The 17,852-nt window shown below is 43.1% G+C and overlaps 1 long non-coding RNA gene across 1 annotated transcript in view; it reads left to right on the top strand.

Moving 5' to 3' along the window:
• Positions 1–10,982: 10,982 nt before the first annotated feature.
• The window catches only part of LOC146805711 (uncharacterized), a 53,838-nt gene continuing 46,968 nt past the window's right edge, over positions 10,983–17,852 (top strand). Inside the window, exon 1 of the long non-coding RNA XR_014967889.1 lies at positions 10,983–11,227. This is a non-coding gene — a long non-coding RNA (uncharacterized LOC146805711). The remainder of the gene's footprint in view (positions 11,228–17,852) is intronic.

The raw sequence follows: 17,852 nt of genomic DNA, 5'->3' as shown, positions 1-17,852 counted from the left end.
GATGGATTGATCGATGAATTGATAAGTGAAAGGGTGAATGGATGGACGGATGAGTGAAAGGGTGGATGTAAGGGCTTGTAGATGGGCAAAAGGATGGATAGATGAGTGAAAGGGTGGATGGATGAGAGAAAGAATGGATGAGTGAAAGGATAGATGAGTGAGGTTCAATGGACGGATTCATGAGTGGATGAGTAGATGGATGGGTGGGTGGATGGAAGGATGGATGGCTAAGTGAAAGGGGAATTGAGAGAGAAAGGGAGGATGGGTAAATGGATGACTGAACGGGTGAATGGGTGGAAGGAAGAGTGACTGGGTGGATGAATGAGTAAGTGAAAGGATGGCTGGATAGGTGAATGGATGGGTGGAAGAGTGGATGGATGAGTTTTACGGATGGATAAGGTGAAAGGATGGATGGATAATGGATGGATGAGTAAAAGGGTGGATGGAGGGATGGATGAGTGAAATGAGGATGGAAGGATACGTGATGGATAGGTTTGTAAATGGTTGAATCTGGACATGGATGGGCACACAGATGGAAGGACAGAATGAATGGTGAAAGACTGAATGATGGATGATAGTATGATTACACATTGTAAGCCTCATTATCTTAAGCAACATTTCCTATACATTGACTTTAACATTTATATGAGTGATTGTCTCTATATAATAAGTGTGAGTTGTAACTCACTCCAACACTGCCCCACATACTTGGGATGAGTAGCACTATAGAAGAAATTAAATACACATGAGAGAGGCTCTATGTGAAGATGAGGGGTGCCATTGGAGGGTGGTAGCAAGGCCAGACCGGCCGGACCGGGCATCAGGCGTTTTCCCTAGGAGCTGGAAAGGTGGGGGCGGGTTTGTTACCACAATAAGACCTGCACATTTGCCTAAAGCTGCGCGCATACTGAAAAACCATGAAGTGCACAATTGTCTCAACCTAATATAAACTTACTTTCACTTGTACTTAAGTGGTTGTTTATTTACTTACTTATATACTATTGCGCAACCTCCTCTGATGTGTCTGTAAAACGTAACTTTTACCTGAATTATGACCTCCTGTCCTGAATTTTTGTCCTGAATTTTGACCCTTTGTCCTGAATTTTTACACTCACTGTCCTGAATTTGCACCCATGCCAGTTGGTCACCCTAACAGAGACTTATGCATGGTCTGGTGGAAAGTCAAGCACTGTACACTGCCAACGTTCATGTGAACCAGTTTCAGTCGCACAGTCAGACACAGAGTCGGCACCCAGAACCCAGGACCCTTGATAATTCCACACCGTCCAGAATATTCTGGTAATTTACATAGGTTCAGTCTGACAAATACTTGACCAGCTGCACACAACAGGGAAATTAAACGAAACAAATTAGATCATGTCTCGTCTTCTGGTGAAGTTGGATTATGGTGGCGCCCAACTACATCTTTGAATAAGTCCTTTCGACATACACATGGTAAATGCCTTCAGAAGAAAAAGAGACCACCAGCTTATATTTGATTTAAAATCAAAAGCCTGTGGGAGGGCTCCATCTGGACCATCTGGTGTTCACCTAAAGATGACTGTTTGATATCTTGATAGAAGGCGCCAGGGCACTCCAGACATGTTTGTTCATGGGGCGTGCAAACCCGCGCACATTCAGCCTTTCAGTGCCCCCTCAAATACAGATATCCGTGCGCCAGGTAGGCCGGTAGAAACAGGGTCGCCTGACAGTCCAGGCGCGCAACGCCCTTAGGGCTCAAAGGGCTACGTCTCTCCCCCCCCCCGACCCCCACCATCACCACCTCCCCCGTCATGTGTGTCAGCCCGGGCTGAGACAGCTTCCCGGGCACACACACAGACAGTTTTTCAGCTGCCAGCCGCACCAGAGTACTTCACAGGTCTTTAAAAGACCATTGACTTGTTAACGAGGCTTTGTCTCACCCCTTCTTAGAGCCCCTACACATCTCCACTCTGCATATTGCTGGAAGAATTAAGCCCCCCCCCCTGAAATTTTAATCGCCTCCCCGTCCCCGTAATTTGGCTCTAGTTGCGCCTCTGCCTGTTACATTACAGTGTAAAGCAGTGTACTCACGCTGCAGAGAAGCACACAACAGCAAGTGATCACGCCACTGACTGGGATCATTTCATGTGAACTCCCTAGCAGTACTGGCTTTTTAAGTAACCTAACAGTGCTTTGAAAGCACATACCATTGACTGAACCCACACATGCAACCTTAATAGCGAAACTGCAACTCACTGACTGTACTTTTCAAACAACCTCTTCTCTCGGCCTGGCTTTCCCCTTTCTGCCTGTCTTATCTCTGACTCTCGTTCTCCTCAGCCAGAACTTAATTCATTCAACCGTTCTTTATTGCTCTCTTTTGTGCTCTTTCTTTTTTACTGCTTTTCTTCTTTTTTTTGTTCATTCTATCCCTCCATTTCTCGTTTGTCCCATTCCCCTCCTACTCTGCGTGTCTTTTTCGTGGTACATTTCAGAACGTGCCATGGTGGCCTCTTGGGAAGGGGTCGCAGATAATTTCAACGCCTATCTAAATGGGCAGCACTGGGCTGTGATTGGAGGTTTTGTCTTAAAACTACTGAACCTTGAGATATCGGTGTAAGACCTTTTAAGCAAACATCTGATGGAAAATGTCAAAAACACATGGAGTCCAGTGGCTCAGACTGGTTTTTGTGTCAGGAACAGCAGTCAGAGCGGGCAAGGACTGTCAGGAAGGGCTTTCACTGTCAATTAGGGGGATGGTCATATGTGGAGATATTTTACGGGGTTTCATGAAATATAAGAGCAGGTAAGAGGCGAGGAAACAATATATGGATGTTTACTCTGGTAGTAGCCAGAGTGCTAGAGAACCCTATAGGCAGGATGTTCACTTTGCATATGTATAAGAAGCTGAGCTGCCCCAGTGACTTGTTATTTTAGATTTTCTTATGTTTATACATGACTTAAGAGGGAACAGCAAGAATCTGTAAAAAATGTAACATTCTCTCTCCTCTAACATGCCGACACTCCAAATGCAGACATCTGCGTGTGGAGACTCCTGCTCTGCCATCATAGAGCTGTTATCCCATAGCCAGGGCCACACTTGTAGTCCCAGTCAGATGTATACACAAACCCATATAAAAGAACACAAGAGCACAAACAGAGACAACACCTTGTTGTCGGAGAAACATTGGCATAATTGTATTTAAACTCAGACACAAGTAATGTGTTATCTTGCCAGCAATCCAAGGGTAGCTGGTGATGGTAGGATCTAAGCTGCTTGCCCACCTGATTATCCACTGAGCTCCAGACTTTTTCTTCATCGTGTGCTTAAACCTTCTGAGTCAGCTTAGCTGCAGTGGTCCAAAGAGGTGTAAAATCATGTAGGATGTGAATAGGTTGTGCAAGTTCTTAGAGTTCTTGTTGCTCAATGAGTGTAATTTCTGATATTTATATGTTTCTAGTGTCTTCATTGCTTGATTTTTGCTCACGAGGAAGTGTCACTCATAGTAGTTGAATGTCACTCATAATTACACTGAAATTGTGAAAATGTCACACATAAGCAATCTGAAACCTTGGCAGCTATGGAGATCGTTCGTGTCGCCGGGAGTGGCAGGGCAAACATTGAAATTCATTAATAGGGAAACGTATTTATTTATTAACTGCTGTTCAGTGAGGACATGCCAGGGGGGCAAGTTGACTGCTTAATGCGACAAGACACAGTGAGCATGCACCTTGGAGCATTGACATCAACAGCCCCCAGTACACCACCCCCTTACCTCGGGTTAGTTCAAAGCAGAACAAAAGCAAGCACACAGCTGTTTCTTTATTAGCGCTTACTTGTCTTGAAGTTCCACCTTAGTCTGGGAGACCGAGGACGCCAGCAATACGGAGGCCAGAGTCAGACTGGCAGCATTGTGAGTGCAGCGATTTCTGGCTCCTCAACTGCTCCCAGCCTCGCTCACTGCCTACAATCGCCATTTCAGATCCTGGCTCCATTCCTTCTTCTCCTCCTCACCCCAGCTCCTCTGCTTTCCTCGAAGGCCCAGGTGGTGTATAGTGCACGCGTTCAGGGTAAGAACGAAACGGAAAGTGGTTCACGTTGACTTTGTGCCCACGTGAACCTAACCAATCCTGCAGCTGCTCTCAGCATGAGAGAAGCCCCAGGATTGGTTTGAGCAGGTTAACATAGTGCTCCTTTTGAGCCTAGGTCCCTGTGCCTGCAATACCCGTCAGGTTAACACCAGCTGTGCGTTGTGCAGTGTGAAGTGTGCATGTCTAGCTGACCATCGCAAGACGGCCGGCCATTCTGACATGCGCACTGGGCAGCCAGCTTCAAAAATCACTCCGATCCTGCTGCTGCCAGTCTGACCGCCCTGAAACTCTGACACTCGCCACTAGAACAGCTTGCACGTGCCTGACTGCCTGTGATAATTTTAAAGTAGTAACAATGGTATGGTCTATAGGGTGGGGGAGAGTCACCGCAGGTGGGGCAATGCTCCTCCGCCCTTTAAAAAGAACCACCCGGGGGTCATACTAGATACAGTGCCCTGGGGGCCCAACTGGCGCTTGTGCACATTTTCTTCACACAGCGCTCTATCATTTTAGGCCAAGTGCCTATTTGTTTTTAGTTCGAGCCTGGGCAGCACATGTGCTGCTCTGCAAGGCATGGTTGAGGTATGGCATAGAAGCTCTGCCCATTTCCCACCCATCTTTTTAATTGGCTCTTGTTACTGTCCTTTCGAAATCGTTGCTTTTGATTTGTGAATAGGCTTAGTAGTCCCTCCTTGGTACTGCCTTGTCTGCATTTGTATCCTCTCAGAACGACTGGACTTTTTACTTGTGTTGTTACACGGTCTGCTTTATCTAGTGGGTGAGCACTGTTTTCTTTAATGATCTTCCCTATTCCACCCAGGATGTTGCAGCACGCCGCCACCTTTTATATTATGTCATTTACTCATGTATTTTTTCATTTCTAGCGCAGTCCGCTTTAACTACCGTGGCCGTGTTTATTTATTTAATTTACGGTGCGGTCCGCTTTCACTTGAGCAGCTGAGCTTATTTATTTATTTAATTTACAGCACAACCGCTTTCCCTTTAGTGGCTGCGCTACAAAGCTTTCTTTCTTTCTTTTTATTACACTTTGTGTAAAAGTGCCCCATAGGCACTTTCATTTTAATGTTGGCCGCGCCCCTTTCTTTAGACGCTGCACCCACACACGCGATCTGGTTCTTGGTGCACATAACCTTGGCTGCAGCGCACATAGACCTTACACTGCCGCACACAGAGTAAAAAATATAGAGGGAACATTGGCTACGAACATTACCAACTGTTGGGTGTGTGGAATGATGCCAGCTCATCAGAAAAAAGGAGGAACACCTTTTATTCCTTTGCCATTCTCACACAACGGTTCTTGTAGGGCCTGGTTTGCACTACTCTGGGCCACCCATGTTGCTAATTTCACTGATTATGGTGTGGGAAGATTGAACTATCAGCTGAATAAGGTGTGCTATCCTGATGATGAAGGTGATCCGCAGGCTAAAGGAACTATATGGGAGATGGCCGAATATCGTAAAGGAAACTCTTCTACACACTATGTTTTTCCGAACATTCGAACTGCTAAGGGCAATGGACCATTTGTTATAGCTGTGACTAGAGTCCGTGCAGATTTGTGTGTGAACAGTGTTGGCAGAATTCCTGTAGGGAAAAGTGATTGTACTTTGGTTTTAAATATTTCTGGAGTAAATAACAGCAGTTTTACGTCATCGCACAATACATATTTTATTTGCGGGAATAAGGGATACTATAATTTACCTGTTGGCTGGTCAGGAACATGTTTTGTGTCCTTCCTATTACCACCTGTGTTCTTAGCACCTGCATCATATCATAGAGATTTCAAACTGTTCAATGACATTTCCAAAAATAGATTTAAGAGGACAATAAATCATGATGAAGTGGATCAGACTGATACTACGCTGCAGCAATATGTTGATTTCAATTTGGGGCTGTTTTTCTTTGTTGGGGCTGCTTTGAATGGCCGAAAGATTAGACATTTGACACGTGTCGTAGAGGCTGTAACTAATCAGACAGCTATGGCACTGGAGAATATCATTGAAGAACTACAGATTGCGAGGATTGTGGCGCTCCAAAATTGTATGGTCCTGGATGTCGTTCAATCTGATCGAGGTGGTGCATGTCACATCATCGGGAGTAGTTGTTGTCTCTTCATCCCTGATTATGCCCCTTCAGTTGTTGATGCGATCTCAAAATTGCATAGAATCACTGCTGAGATTCACCCTGATACCGGAACATGGACTTTAGCTGGTTGGCTATGGACACTGTTTACTACCTGGGGCTGGAAACTGTTAACGATATTATGTATATTGTTTGCAATTTTAATGACATGCTGCCTATGTATACAATGTGGACCGATGTGTTGCTCCCTCTGTATCACTGCTTGTACACCTGCTAGACACAATGTCAAGAAGATAAATGACCAATATGTATTAGACAAAGAAGTTAATGAAATGATGCAGATAAGATGTATGTGATGTATATTTGCACTCTTCTAAAGTATAGATGTCTTCAGCTAATGCTAAAAGGGTCGTCTATGGAATTTAGCAGAGATCGCTGTTAGCATGAGCTGAATTCATCATGTTTGTGGCAGCCATTTTAGTTGACCATGTGCCTCGCCATGAGCTTTCTCCCTCTTCACTGTTGACTGCTTTTGTATTTCACTTGCGTCAGGAACTATAATTAACTCCTTCAGTATTGAGCCAGAGCACTGCACATGCTCAGAAAGGCCCAGCTTCTAGAATGCACCTGTCTTAGTTTGTAAATGTCAGGCTGTTTCAACTGATGTCAGTAACTCATTTCTCCTCCTACTTTGTTGACTGAGCATTTTCTGTATGTCCATGTAAGTGAATAGCTATTCTTGTGTGTACTTGAACCTCCTCCTTTTGAGTTCCTGTGTGGGTATAAAAGACCCACAGTTCTTCTACACCTTGTACTACCTCATACACTGCCTGAGGGTTTTGTATGGATGTAGTTCCACCTCATGAGGTTTAATAAACTGTTTTCTTGATATTCCAGCTTCTGTGCCAATCTCTACTTATTGGTCTGAGGACTAGTTCGCAAAGAAGGGCGAACCCCTAGCACCGGTAGACCTCGCTGAGGTCTACTTCTACACTGGTGCGATGTGTGGTGGGGTCTGGAGTCCCAGTACTCAGCCCGGTTTTGCCACTGCAATGTCCTATGCAGTGGGAGAGAAGGAGCGTTAATGAGCGCAATGGTGAGGCAGGAAAACAGCTTGTCAGTGCCTTCTAGCCTGATGTATGGTGGGGCCTAGAGTCCAAGTACTCAGCCTAGTTTTGCCACTGTAGTGTCTGGTGCAGTGGGGGAGAAGGACTGCTAATGAGCGCAATGGTGAGGCAGGGAAAGAGTTTGTCAGCGCCTCCTGGCGTGATGTATGGTGGGGGCTGGAGTCCCTGTACTCAGCCCGGTTTCACAACTGCAATGTCCCCTCCTGCAAATCAATCTTATTCTGAACTACCCACTGCACACATGCCACTAAAGTACGATACATTTTCTCTACAAGTTCATTAGCTTCTGAATGACAGAGAGAAATTCTTCTATGTCTGATGGAATTCTTTTCCAAGTATCCTTTCATCAGTACAGACGCAAACTGGACGCCATAGTCCGGCACTCTTTCTTTGGGATACCCTTCTCTCAGAAATACCTACTTGAGAAATTGATGACACCCTACATGTTAGGTTCCTCCATGAAATCCACCTCCCACCACTTGCTATAATAATCCACCAATACAATGGTGAATCTACATCTCTGTGGAAGAGAATTGAAAGGTCCAATTAAATCAATCACTAATTTGGACCAAGGTTCGTCAGGGATCTTGGTAGGTTGTAGTGGGACAGACACAGTTTCCAAACGTTTGTCACTATTAGAACAACACATCCTCTGACCATATCAACTATGTCATTATCCATGCCTGGCCACCAATAATTTGCTCTCACTTTTCTTAGTGATAGTCTGCCCCAAATGCCCTTCATGGGCAATGTGCATTATTTTTTCCTTCAACCTACATTGTGGTATACATTTATTTCCTCGCATCAACATACCATCTCCCTCAAGAGACAGCTCATTTGCTACCTTAAAAACGATTGTCTAGATTGTTAATGGTATATAATATGAGGCACTGAAAGTAATAAGTTAATACAAGAGTTATGGTATGATGTTTTTCTTTTTCCTCAGACTGTTCGGGAGAAGATGGGGACTTGTGATTGCATTGAACTTATTCTAACAGGCTGTGTATGTCTCATGCCGCTTGAACACTCTGTACTTCTACAAAAATCAATAAAACATTTTTTTTTTTTAACTGTTGAATTCTAGCAGGTAGCAACTTCTCTCTGGGCAAACCCTCTTTAATGTATTGTGTGACTTCTCTTAGTATCTCATCGTCCTATAAAGCCACAACTCACTAATTCCCCATGAAACCACACTCTTTACACACATCTATGCTGGCGATCAAACATTCTTCATCTTCATCACCTCCAATCACATTGTCTTTACAATTAGAAACAGGGGAACTTGACACGTAATCTGCTCTGATATCCTTTCCACTAGGGATATGCTCAATCTGGAATTTATATTGTAATTGTTTTGAACTCAACCTGGCTATTGGATTTGTGATCTTTGATTACATTGCCATTTAAAATGTTGACTAAAGGTCTATGGTCAGTTTATACTGAGAATTGTCTTCCCCAGATAAAATACCTAAAGTGTTCGACAGCCCAACAACATGCTAACAGCTCTTTCTCAATCACAGAATAAGAATTCTCATTTTCTTTCAACGTTCTTGACGCGAATCCAGCAATTTTTTCGTTGGCTTCTCCTTCTTAAGCAAGAGTAGCTCACAAACCCTCATTGCTCACATCCAGAGTGAAAGGAAATAAATCGTCCCCCTGCAGAGGAAAATTTGAGCCGGTTCTTCCAGGTGGGCCCCAACGGCAATCATTTTTAGGGACTGGCACTTTTTTTACCTCATCAAACTTTGACTCGGAGTGAGGGAGAGGAAACAACACTAACGGATGAAAGAAGGAGGAAGAGAAAGAGGGAAAGCAATGACAAAGAGAGAAATCAGTGATGTAAAAGAACCTGTAAGAATGAGATAAAGGGGCAGGGAATGTCTGGTGGTGAGTTAAAGAGGCATGAGGTGGAATCAAGACTACCAAAACCTTGATATTGGCACCGCCAACATTCAGTAGCATCGGCCGTGGTCATCGGAGTAAAACTCTGGGCCTCTGCACTTATTTTTTTACAAATTAAGCACTGGCTCTCCTAACCGCTGCTTGGACTGTGAAAAACAGCCAGGATCATGGTTCAGTGGACCCCTAGGCCCCTGGGCTCCGGCGTCATGGCACCTGCTGCACCAATGGAAGCTATGCCCCAGTACCTGTACTGTGACATTTCATTCGCCGTTGAAGTATTTGTGGATGAAATTAGGAAGGCAGTTCACTGCACTGTAAATTGCTTTAAGAAATTGAGGACAGCTATTTATAAAAGAAGACTTAGCAGGAATATAGCGAGACTGTCATGAAAGTCCCTCATCAAGGAAAATCTTAACCTGAATAAAGAGAAGATTGCATTGGAATATGTCTTTGCTCATCACTAAATTTCCATGGAGACATTTTCAGTGACTCACTCAGACACACCGTTCGTTTGCGACTCAGAGCTTGACTGGACTTTAGAAAGCGTACACTCAAGCAGAAAAGGAGAGCCTAGGAGCGGTATAGGCCTGTGAAGCTTTTCAACTGGTCCTCTACTTCAATAACCTCAATTTTCATCACAGTTCATCAGACACTAATCTCTATTTTTGGAAATCCCAAAGGCAAGATGCCTCTCCAAATCAAGGGATAGAATTTATGACTACAGATTTATATGCTGGCTTGTAATGAAGGGGCATAAAAGAGAGCAATGAGGAATATGCACAGAAATATTATTACCATAGTAACTTTTACTTTTGATCAACCCACTCTCCTACACACTCCTTACCTTTAGAAAGATTTTCAACGGCGAGTACTGTCAATTAGCCAAGGAAATCTTGCAGGGAGGCCCTGACAAAATATCCTTCCCTGTGTGTTTGGCCTGTGAGGCAGCAAAGTTAAGCTTCCATCACCCCACACTGGGAGGCATCGAAGATGCCCTGGTGTCCTCTTTTGTTGTTAGTGTGAGTATCAGGGGGTCCCACAATTGCCACACCGGCCTCCCCTCCAATATCACCAAAGACATTTTTGCAGGCAGCTCGCCTGAGTCTGATGTTCTCGGAAGCAGCAGAACGTCACAGGGAGATTGCGGATCACAGTTCTTAAAGGCTTCAACTTACTATTTGATTTAGTGGGCTAGTAAGGGGGCCTAGGAAGTTAGAGAGGACGCTGAAGGGAGTTTGGTTACAAGACAAACAAGCACTAGTAAAGCCAATAGGTCGGGTCTTTGGGATCTACTGGCTTTGCCAATGCTTATGTCGCACAAGAACCATGTTTATGTGTTAGCATGTTTTTCCCGGGCACTGTTCAAGCGTTTCTCAGCAGCATCCAGTCAAAGTACAAGTACAACTGAACTGTCACCGTTTCACGCGCGAGCCGTGTGCCACCACGTAAGGCGTTTATAAGTTTAGAACAGCTGAAACAGGAATCGCACGTTCCTGAAGAAAATGGACGAGATTGCAGTGTATGCGGCGCCCACAGCACCCTTTCAAAAGCTTGTCACGGTGCCCCCTTGCCGGAAAGATAACCAGGAGGGGGCCAGAGTTTTACGACCTAATAATAAAATAGGCACAGAACTCCTAGTCCTAAAGACAGAGGGTCTGACTCGCTCATGTCATGGCAAATATTTCTGTCTCAGACAAGCAGCTGCAGAGAACTCACTGTACAGACCGCGGTTGCACGAACGCCCTCCCAATAAAAGCAATGACCGCGCGCTCTTGTGACAGAATAGAAACTGAAGACAGACGTCCACCTTACTTAAGCGGCGCACCCACGGATAAGGGAGAAACGTTCTTGTTTACTGAGCGTATCCGAGACTCTTCTGAAGATAAATATTTGTAATCCTGAACGGCTTCGCAGACCAGTTCCTCTTTGATCGTCATCAGTGCATACAATAAATATGGATTCCATTGTAGCAGGCTGGCTTTAGAATGATGGCCTCGGGAAGAAAGAATGCCCACAAAAATGAGGTATTTCGAGCTATACTGTATTCTATTGGTAAAGTGCAAACCAATATTGAGATTGATGTGCGCCACCACACATGCACACATCCATCAAATGAGACTAGCAGACACTTTTTTGGTCGAGCTTTCGAGACCTCTTATTATCTACTTATATGTGTTTGTACTTTGTGGGCTCTGGAGATCAGTCCTAGGACTTTTCTGCTTCTGCTTAGGGACTTTTCTGTTCAACTGCCTCTATTTAACTATCTTGATAGAAAACGACCAGCAGAGCTCAGTAAAATACCAGAATTGCTTTCTGCTGAGGGACTTTTTTACTTTTATTTTTCTGGCAACTGCCTCTATTTAACTTTCTTGATAGAAAACGACCAGCAGAGCACAGTAAAATACTAAAATCACTTTAGCATTCTCTAGATTCCAGTCCATAGAAATTATCTTTCACTAGCACCCATAGATAAAAATATTTTTTTCAAATCTTGTATTTTCAGTGATATGACCACCGAAGGCCCTGATTTTATATTAAAAACAGAGCTTTGGACTATACTGAAAGGCAATATTTCTTTCCATGTGTTCCCATACCTGGCGTGGCACACAGTTTGGTGCTTACTTTCCCTCCATGTTAAAGAACAATAGATGTTTCAGCACCCAGGCTAATGTGCTGCATAGCTAAAAACATATAATGTCCCAAAGGCAAGACCGATTGCATTGCAAATGCTTGTTTTATTTACCGATCTAAGATGGATGGATGACATTGAAGTACCACAAAAGTGGGTTTTTTCATAAAAAAAGCCAAAGGGTCAGCAGCAGTTTACTACCTTGCCCTGAAAAAAAGTTAAATTAACAAGCTTTGGCAAAGCTAATAGATCTAGCCTATGCAAAAGGTATTGGTTTTGCGCATGTGTTTTAGCCATGTTGTATACCAGCGTGGCTGCTGTTCAGCATGGCTTAAGGTAAGTGGTGTAGAGAGGAGTGGCAAAGAGTGGAGTGACAGAGTGGAGTGGCAAAGAGTGGAATTGAGAGGTGTATAGTGGCATAGAGTGAAGTGGTGTCAGTGTGGAGTGGGGTAGAGTGTAGTAAAGAAGAGTGTCATGGAGTGGAGGGTATAGTGTGTAGGGGCGTAGAGTGCCATAGAGTGCAGTGCCATATTATGTAGTGGAGTGGCGTGGCCTAGCATACAGTGGAGTAAATTATTATAGAATGGAGTAGAGAGAGGCGTAGAAAGGAGTAAAGTGTCATGGAGTGTCATAGAGTGGATATAATGGAGTGTCATAGAGTGGCTTAGTGTGAAATGACATAGAGAGGCGTAGAGTGGAGTGTGGTGGAGTGGAGTGTTGTGTTGCAGAGTACAGTGGAGTGACAGAGTGGAAGGGCAAAGAGTGGAGTAGAGTGCTGTAGAGTGGAGTGGCATAGTGTGGAGTATGCATTGTGGTAGTGCACTTCCATTACAGACAACACACTTTCAATTGAAATGACAATTACATTTGCACACACAGTCTTACTTATAAAACAATACAGCGCACAAATGATAATGAGTTGAAATGGGATCACCTGGTGTACTGATTTGTTTTGATCGTATTAAAATTTTTGTTTCCACCACACTTCAGAATTACAAAAAAGTTCTTAATTTGTGCTTTCATAATCATGATATATTCTAAAATATTTGTACGGTTCGTTTGTGTGAACTTTTTTTTCTCAGTACCCAACAAGATTGTCACATAAATCCTCTCACTTTGCAGTCAGAGAAAGAAAAGTAAACACCTAGCTCCCTCTGGAGACAGAGCCTGACATTTGACCACTGTCTTTGAACGTACAGCAAATGTGACAAGATGAGATCAAAATTTACAGGTGTGTTTACAGAAAACAAGGACTTGTGGAAGAATACAAGGAGCAATGGTGAACAAGGTTTGCTCCATGGGAGTGACAAAGATATGCTATACAGTCGAATGCAAATAAAGCCAGCAAATAGAAAGCCAGAAAATGTGAGTTACAAACCGCAAAGTCAATGGTAAGCAATTGGCGGAATGCCTTCCCATCGAAGCTTTCAGAATGTACACAAGATGTCTTAGTAGGCTTTGACTTCTAAAAAGGAGTTGTAATGGCGGAACAGGTGGGTGGGAAGCAGAGGGGAGTGCAGGGCGAGGCTAGCACCACTCACAAAAGAACACAAGTGATAAAGTAATGTAGTAAGAAGCACACGAGGCTAAGAGCAGCACAGAGGTGGGGTGAGGAATCACATGTGTGAGAGAGTACCATGTAGCGCAGTAGAGGTGAGAAGAGAAGTACACGAGGAAGACAGCTGGAAACGTATCACACTCACAGAGTATTTAACCCAGAAGGAAAAAGTAGTGCCTCACAAGTAAGCATTGGAAGCACACAAGTTACGAGGCTACGTGCTTTGGGAGGGCCAAACACAAGAAGAGAAAGGAGAGTTCACACAAGCTTACAAAAGCTTACAAATATAAAGCAAACAAATTAGAGTGGCAATAACAGTAAGCAATGGTTGGGCTGTAAGCCCACTGTATGTCTTTCGCAACCATCCATCTTGTGTTGTGTAGTAGGCAAGACCTTCAAAAGATAAGAGGTGGACTTACAGTGCAGCTTCTTAGTAAATTACCAATGTGACTGTTATGCAAGACCTTCTGGACCAACAGGATGATATATTTCATAGTTATTATGCATGTGTCTCTCTAGGAGGTACTCTTGGATTCCAGATATGGAAACGTAGATCAAGACGTAACATGTTTGTGATTGGTCAGAAGCCTGGGTGTCATGTTGAAAAAACCGTCATTGATGTGAACATATGTAAGATTAAAAAAAACATTGTAAAGAAGGAATCATTCTATCTACCCTATTTAAATTACATTTAAAGATTCAAGGATATTGTGTTAACTGCTGCAGACAAAAAGTCCATAACCCCAGCCCATCAAATAGAGATGTTTATACTATCTGGGCAACACTGCCGCCTGTTTATGTGACTAATTACAGCGATCAACAGCTAAAGGTGACCAGTTAGGTTTCGTCATGTGTGTGCTGTGGTACTTGACCCCAGGCAGATATTTGTAGATACAACACAAACCCACCCAACTGTAACTCAACCCCACCCCTGCCGTGTATCCCCTCACAGGTCCTCTTCATGTCAGATTGCCGCGCCAGTAACATTCCTCAAACCTTAATATTCCCACCACCGTCCCTAAACTCTGTAACATTTCTTAGGACAACCTCTGGCCTTATATATGGACTCCTCCTATATCAAGCACCAATCCATCACTGATCTTCATTTCAAGAGCGTGTGGTTTTGGAGGACTTCCATTTAAGTGCAATGTCTCTCTTGACCAGTACCTCTTGCCCCCCGGACCATCCACTAGCTCCCGTAATGCCACTCTTGGAGACAGAGCGATAGTCTCTCCAACACCCGAATGAGTGTTTTAGCCATCATATTTCAGTAGTTTGCAAATCTGCATCTGAGTGTGAGCACCGGAAGCACCTGGGCTCAGGGAGCGTTGCGGCATGCCAGATGTGGCGTGTTGTACGATAAGTCACACGCAGGTAATGCAGCTGAATTAGCCAAAGCATGTAGGATATTGCAGTTTCACAAGGATTAGTTTTTTATGCATGCTTCTCTCCAAACAGTGTAATCAAGGGGTTCTACCCAGACTTCCCATTTCTGTAAGTACTTTTGAATTGAGCAGCATTTTTTTATTGAAATATGTCAATTATGCAATGGACGATAGCTTGTGCAAATTCTTGCGTATGCAGAAAATGCTGTGGCTACATAATCAAATTTTGCTATTGGCCATGCTTATTATTTGCTAATTAGACTGCTGATATGACAGACTAGTCTGCAATGCCAGCTAGTATCATTCTCAGTGGCACAACAAAGTTGCCATGTGTAAGAAAGAAAATTGGTCCTCCTCTTGCTTGTTGGGTAGTGACATACAGACATATGTTGGGTTCAGCTGGCCCGATAGCACTTCACCTGCTGCAGCATTATTAATGGATTTGTTCCTGATCGTTGGGTAATCAGTGGTCTAATGGCCGAGCCTTTAATAACCTGTCTTACTTCTATATGACCCTTCACAGTTTACCTGTGTAGCTAACTTACTCAGGCTAAATGCGTTTCAATTTCCACATTCTTATAATGTTTGAAGGGCTAAAGTGTTGCCTTTACACTTCATGAATGGATTATTATGAATAGATTTAGCGTCTACATGGCAAATTCTGTTTGATTAAAAACATATAACAAAATGCTATGCATTGGCACTCTAAAACTAGTAGCAGCTTGAAATTAATAGCAGTATTCAAAGTCCCTGAAGTGAACTGAATGAAAGGGAATCTTATAAAGCACAAACATCCACCTAAAAAGGCATATTGGCACTAATTCTGAAACTAAAACGGGCACATGAGTGGATGACAAAGCAAATAAAGATTATAACAGCAGGAACGTTTTTAAAGCTATCCTAGAAGTCAGGTGAGAATGGTTGGACTTAAAGCTGATTGCTGTCGCATTCCACAGCTGAGGTCTGAGTGCAGCCAGTGATCTTCGCCCTATCTTAGATTTTCCTACTCTGGCAATAGAGAAAAGAATGCCATTTCCAGGAGAACGATTTACCATATGAGTATAGACTTGGAACCCAGAGCCAGGGCAATAGTTAAAAGATTTTGTGCACAGCCTGCAGACTCTGATCAAAAGATATTTTATTTTCAGCCCAAGCACCACTCTGACTACAACGTTTTCTGCTTGCTGAAGCTAGTGAAGAAAAACCTCTGTAAGACCAACATAGAGAACATTGCAATAATCTAATCTGGATAAGACGCAAGAAGCAATCACTTGCCCAGGAAGGTTAGAAGGATAGAACAAAGGGCTGTTCTCAAAAGATTCAGTTGATAAAAACAATACGCCACAAAAGATTTTATATGTGATGCCATACAAGGGAGTAGCCAGTAGCCAGAAACAAATACCCCCACATTGACCCATATATGGCAATTAATGTGCGAGTAAAGTGAGCAACCCCAAATTAAGTGCCATGATCATTGGACCCCTGTGAACATTTTGCAGAAAAGGGTACAAAATCAGTATTATTGCATAATCTTAAAAGAATTTGGCCAAAAACTATAAATTTACCAGTATTGACTTATTTTTCTCATTCCTTTCCATCTTCTTTCTTTCCTTTTGTGCTTCTTACCTTTCTTCCTTCTATCATCTTTCGGTTTTATGTGCACTTCATTCTTTCTTTCCATCTTTCTTTCCTTCTGTCTATTCACCTCTCATGCCGTCTGTCCTTTTTTCTAGCTTTCTATCCATTTACTCTTATGCTCCTGTTACTCCTTCGCACCTTCTTTGCATCTTACTTTTTGTATTCCTGACATTTAATTCTTTCTTTTTCTTCTTTCCTTCAGTAGCCCATCATTTTATCACACATTTCTGCATTATTTCATTATATTTGTCTGCTTTCTGTATTTCTCTCTCCTTTCATTTTTCTTTTTCATTTATTTCTTTTCCTTTCCACCCTTCCTTCTTTCTTTTCTTCCTTTTTTCGTTTACATTTTTTCTCCTGTCCTTTTGCACCCTTTTCCTTCATGCTCCCTTTATCCTGCCTTCTTTCATCATTTTCATTTCACTTTCTTTCCTTTGTGCTATCTCCCTCCATGTGCCTCCAACCTATTTTTTCTTTGCAATTTGGATATGTTTTCTTTCGCTATGCAACCCTTTTAGGCCACTTTTAGGTTTTCTTTTGGTCCTTTTCCCACAGCTATGTTAATATTGTCGTTTATTCTCACAGAATTTATGCGTTTCTCCTTCTGACATGCGATGCCATAGTCTGGAGTCTCCAGAGAGTTTACAGATTTAACTGGAAAAAGTACCCATCCCAACTGTATGGCCCTTGATGGTTTGAGCATCTTTCTGAATTTTATCCAGTACCAGCAATTCTGTCTTGTTAGCAGTAAGGCGTTACGGGACATCCTTCAGAGCTAGCAGACATTGCAGTAGATTGGCAGCAGAATTTGGAGAGTGTTGATCTAAAAGAATAATTATGTTGGTGTCATCCATATATGAAACAGCAGAGCAACTGAAAGATTTGTCAGAGGCAGGACATAGCTGTTGAACAATATTGTCAATAGTGAGTAGCCCTGAGGCACACTACATTAAAGCTGGAAGGATTTTGATCAATAAGAGTTCAATATCACAGTTTGAGAACTTTAAGAAAGGAGACTGGAGGAAAGTAGGATATGCTTTTATGGTTACCCTCACTTTTTGCCTGGGGCTAAGGTGTTATTGACTAGTCTGACTGGGATCCTGCTAGTCAGGACCCCAGTCTCTCTGCTTTCTCCCTTAAATTGTTATGTTCAGTACTTAGGTACATCCCAGATTGGATAATGGGGTACCCTTATAAGTCCCTAGTATATGGTACTAAGGTACCCAGGGCATAGGTACTACAGAGGTCCCCAATGGGCTGAAGCATGAATTGTGCCACACATGGGATACCATTCAAAATGGAACTACAGGCCTACCATTGCAGCCTGTTTAAGCTGGTGCTAGCACCACTCACTGAAGATATAGGTTTCCTACATCTGGGGTCACTGCTGCTAATTAGGATTTTTAAAATCTCCTCGTTTTGTATATTGGTTAAATTTT

Source organism: Triturus cristatus, chromosome 8, assembly GCF_964204655.1.
Source record: "Triturus cristatus chromosome 8, aTriCri1.1, whole genome shotgun sequence".
Lineage (NCBI taxonomy): Eukaryota > Metazoa > Chordata > Amphibia > Caudata > Salamandridae > Triturus > Triturus cristatus.
This window is presented reverse-complemented; position numbering and strand designations above follow the sequence as displayed.